The sequence below is a fragment of the Brassica oleracea genome, chromosome C3 (assembly GCF_000695525.1).
Source record: "Brassica oleracea var. oleracea cultivar TO1000 chromosome C3, BOL, whole genome shotgun sequence".
NCBI lineage: Eukaryota > Viridiplantae > Streptophyta > Magnoliopsida > Brassicales > Brassicaceae > Brassica > Brassica oleracea.
This window is the reverse complement of record NC_027750.1, coordinates 21,208,378-21,213,261: the sequence shown is the minus strand read 5'-3', so window position 1 is coordinate 21,213,261 and position 4,884 is coordinate 21,208,378. Positions and strand designations below refer to the sequence as shown.

Sequence of the window (4,884 nt, the reverse complement as noted above, 5' to 3'; positions counted from 1 at the left end):
GAGCTTACGTGGACTGGTACAAACTGGAACCTTACGCGGACTGGTCCAAACTGTTTCCTTGCAGTCCGCGAGCTGAGATCAGGTACAAGTTGAGATCGAAAGTGATTAGGGTTTATCGATAGAGAGAGAGAGATCGATGGAGATTCAGATAGAGATCGAGAACTTAGCTTAGGTTGAGCTGATCGGGATCGTTGGTACGCGAGCTGATACTTGCAGTCAAAGAACTCGTAGATCTGGAACAGTTTGATCACAGACTGGAACATGCTGATAGTACAATCTGGAATAGTTGAGGTGTACTGAAACTTGCAGAAATCAGTCCACAGATCGATCTTGTTAAGATCAATGGCCGAATACAGATCATGGTCATGATCAAAGAGAGGTGATCGATAGAGATTAGAGTTTTAGCAATGGAGAGAGATTTAGGGTTTATGGTCGATACTTTAGCTTAGGGTTTTAGAGATCAATCGTGCTGATAACGTGTTGTGAAAGTAATAGAAAAATCTATCTTTATTCATAACATAGAGGTTCCTTATATAGGAGATTACACCATCATAGATAAATGGAAAAAATACAAATCATAATCCAACTAGGAAAAGGAAAACATAAAGACATAAGGAAAAGGAAAAGCTGGCCGACTCTTTCTTTCTTGGACCGCCGATGGTATAATCTATAGGTTATGAGACATCTACAATCTCAATCTGGTTCATAACAATTAAAGCGAAGACGCGTCTCTTAATGAAGCCACGCAAGGGACGTCTCTTATGAGACAGCTGTCCAAACATGAGTGCTTCATCTTCCTTTCCGCCATCTCTACGCAGGTATTCAATTTTCCTCCATTTTTTTTATGAGTCCAGTCGATTTTAGGTATTAAGGATTATTGGTCCTAGGAATATGGGGTTGACAAGGAATCAGAAGGATCTGGTAAAGAGCTTGGCCGTCGTGGAATGGTAATTTAAAAACATCGATCTCTGTTTTTTCGAATTGGATTCTATCTTCTTTGGAATCTGGATTTTATGTTCTTTATTTTATTTTATCTGAAGATTGGGACTGAACGAATTGGACTTGATGCTGGTGACAGTCTTGGTGCTCTTGGTTTGAACCTCGAATCCACTGGCTGTGGTGTATTTGATGCTCTGTTTTCGAGTTTCTCCATGATTCTTGTGACATAGGTTCGTCTGCGTTATTTGGTTTAAAGTCATTCTTAGTTAGTAAACAAAATTTATAGTGTAATCTTTGTATAGATTGGCGATGAAACTTTTATAATAGCGGCACTAATGGCTATGCGACACCCCAAAGCTACTGTTTTGTCTGGTGCACTTTCAGCTTTGTTTGTTATGACTGTAAGTGCTTAGATTACTCTGATTGTTTTTTTTTAAATCCAAATCCAGTTTCTCATGTTTCTTATGAAGTAAAAGTTTGATCTTTTTGTTGGAACAGTATTGAGCGACCCGTTTACAAGGCAGGAGTACGACAAGAAAATGAAGCTTCATATCTATGAGCACAATATGGTAGATTATATTTGTTATTTCTTTTATTTGAGAGAGCTTTGAGTTTTGATAAAATCTCCATCTTTTGTTGTTGTTGCAGGAGCTTTTTGATCGGTACAAAGAGCTCATCTTTACTTGCAATGGCCTTGGGATGAAGAAATTTCTTTGGTGAATTGCAGAGCTTTTAATTTAGGTGATATATATAGCCTTTGTAGGTTGAGTTAGAGACATCAGCCTTTGTAGCAGGGTTTGAGTATTGATCATAGTCTGAGAGCAAGAGAAACCATCAATTAAGCATTAATCATGTTTTTAGGTTCTCTGCTTCCACAAGTTTTTCTTTTCTTTGTTTTTTTTGTTCTTTGTTCTTTGGAAAGATTAGAAACTTGTGTTGAAATGTCAATCGTCTTCTTCCATAGATTCCTTAGTTTTATTGTGTCTTGTATTCTTTTTCTCACATGTCTTGTATTCTCATGTCACGGACGTTGATGAAAGTGTTTTCTGGTATATGATTAATTGTTTCTTCCAAGAAGTATGATATAAGTATGTTCTAATTTTACAGAAAGACCAGTGATGTATATGGCGGAGATGTGTTGAGCGAGACTAAACCATTACAAATACATGCTTCACCCAAGAAAGACATTGCCTCCACCAAAGTTGCCAAGTGATCACATAACCAAGCTCTGTCGTGGGGATTGGGTGATTAAAAGGTCGTCAAGTTCTAACCTAGTGCAACATCAACGTCCATTACAAAAGGTTGTATTATCAGAAACTTGTATAAATGATATGAATAATGAAAGTGTATTCACAAGATCAAATGTTCCTTCTCAAGTTCATTCTTCCTTCTCAAGTTCTTTCAATTTTTTGCAAAAACTCTTACTTAGAAAACTTGCCATGGAAGACAAAAATTTAAGTGTCTATTAACTAAAGTTTTTAACACAAATTTATTATTAAACAAATAATTAAAAGATCTCAATTGGTTCTAGGGATAAAGATGCTCTTAGGATTTATAAGATTTATTATTCTAGTGAATTTTATGTTAGAAAATTTACTAAAAAGTCTTCCGAACTGAAAATATTTAACTAATTGAACTTATTTTTTCATCGGAAGATAAGCATACAAAATTAATTTTGAAGTTTTTTTGTGCTTTAGAGCTATTTTAATATTTGGATATATAAATTTTTCAGATCTGAATAGGATTTTAGACTTCATTAGCAAATTTTTCTGAAAAAATCTTCTTGTCTTCTGAAAAAATCTTCTTGAGAAGTCTTGTGAGACGGATATTAAATTTAGGATTTAAAAGACTTCTTCTTCTAATGAATTTTATGTTACAAAAGACTTCCGAACTGAAAATATTTTAACTAATTGAACTTATTTTTTCATCGGAAGATATGCTTCGAATTATTTTGCTTGAAAATCAGTCTTTGCCTCTTCTGTTTTAGCCGTTAAGCATTTGGGCAAAGCTTTTCTGTTGGAAAGGAGGATGAAGGATTAAGTTCGAACGTTTCAGAAGCGACACGGTAGAGTTACATGAGCGGTCCGATAAAGTTTCCTCTTATGAATCGATTCAGTAATCTGTGGAGTTATCATTCGAAGATGCAGAGAGTTTCAATTGAAGCATCGGCGAAGAGCGAAAGAGGATTCCCGCGAAGCAGAATAGATCCGATGATGGCGACGGTGAAATCGAAGAGGTGCCGGCGTCGTGTCAGAATTTTCATCCTGGTTAAGTAACATCAGCGTACGCGTGTCATCATCTGAGGAAGAGGTGGATGCGTGGCAAAAACAACCCTCAATGTATTGGGTCGATTGTTGTGCTTAAATTTAGTTGTATTAGGGTGGATTGGGTTTATTTATGCTTCTCCTTTGTAATGCCCATTGGGTTTTCCAGTTAATGGAAAAGTTGACAAAAAAAATGTTTATCGTCTTTATTTCGTTTAGTGAAACCAGCCAATTCAATTTCTTTTTGGTCTAAATCTATTATCTCGCATATCTTTAACGTGACTTTTGTTTCTTGTGAATTTGATACACACTACCGCACATTTCACCGTGCATTTATAGTTTATTTATGTACAAGACTTGGGTTAATCCCCTGTGGTGAATCCTCTAATTCACCTCAACCTTCTAAACCAATTAAAATGTCACGTAGGATTAAGTAAAACAAAATTAGAAAAAAAAACAGTTGAAAAATAAAAGACGTCGGCTTCTTCTTCTTCATCCTCACATAAAAGATATGAAGCTTCATTTGTCAAGCTTTGAGTCTCTTATTATGTGCTTTTAAATACAATTCTATACCCTAAATCCAAATCTTATACCTTAAACCCAAACTGCAAACCCTAAACTCAAACCCAAACCCAAACTGTAAACCCTAAACCCAAACTCAATACTCTAAACCCAAACCTAATACATCTAAATAAAGTTTAGAGTTTACGATTTGGGTTTAGGATTTAGGGTTTAGAAATTGATGCAGATTATTGTTTATCTATCTCATAAGAGAACATGATTTGATTGGATTTCGAGAAGATAAAGTTGAAATTAAATTTGAAAGCATAGAATTGGAGACTTAAACTTGACAAATAAAGCTTCATATCTTCTCTGTGAGGATGAAGAAGAAAGAGGCAGAGGCAATAGAGATCACGTTTTCTTCTTTGACAACAACGTCTTTTATATTTTTTTCACATATTTTCCTTGTTTTTTTTTTAATTTTATTTCCTTTTTAACTAATCCTACATGACACTTTAATTGGTGTAGAGAGTTGATGTGAATTTAAGAGTTCACCACAGAGGTGAACCCAAGTTTTGTTCTTTATTTATGTGGTTGAAATCTGAATTATCAGTGTTCGAAACCAGCTGCTGATGATACCATATTTAAAGCATAAAGCATAAAGCATTCACTACTTGGTAGAATTGACAATTTTAACTATTAAGATCCTAGACTAATAAGTTAGAGTTGTTAAACAACCAGTCCTAAGACCATGATTAACCCCAGTCTTTTAACTGGGGTTCCTAATTTCGGTTAAAAGACGGTTCTTAGCTTTTCTTAATTTTTAACTAAGAAAAGCTAAGAACCGTCTCTTAAATAAGAGATATAAGAACCTATCTCTTAGCCGAAAAGTGTAAAAAAAATAAAATAAAATAAAATAAAGTCAAATCATGAATTAAGAATCTCGGCTAAGAGACTGGGGTTAATCATGCCCTAAGCTATTATTAGATTTCTCAAGCAGAGCCACATCTAGAGCGATGAGAATCCAGCGGCTTGCCGTCGTGAAGACTAATGGCCCGGCTAACGCCTCTCCACCTTACTTTTTCCTACAAACCATGGCTGAAAGCTCGGTAGAGAATGAACAAAAATGGAAAAAAACCCTCTCACGACGTTGGCGTGACTCGCCGAAAGGTGAAGGCAG

The 4,884-nt window shown here is 35.5% G+C and overlaps 1 long non-coding RNA gene across 4 annotated transcripts; it reads left to right on the top strand.

Moving 5' to 3' along the window:
* The first annotated feature begins 756 nt into the window (after window positions 1-756).
* Window positions 757-2,221, top strand: LOC106333829. Of its 4 annotated transcripts, none has more exons than XR_001268479.1 (6): window positions 757-818; window positions 888-947; window positions 1,079-1,169; window positions 1,242-1,340; window positions 1,438-1,508; window positions 1,588-2,221. It is a non-coding gene; the product is annotated as an uncharacterized LOC106333829 (long non-coding RNA). The 4 variants fall into 4 exon arrangements; XR_001268477.1 differs by having other exon boundaries at window positions 1,041-1,169; XR_001268478.1 differs by lacking the exon at window positions 757-818 and having other exon boundaries at window positions 860-947; window positions 1,041-1,169; window positions 1,588-1,680; window positions 2,047-2,221.
* The last annotated feature ends 2,663 nt before the right edge of the window (window positions 2,222-4,884 follow it).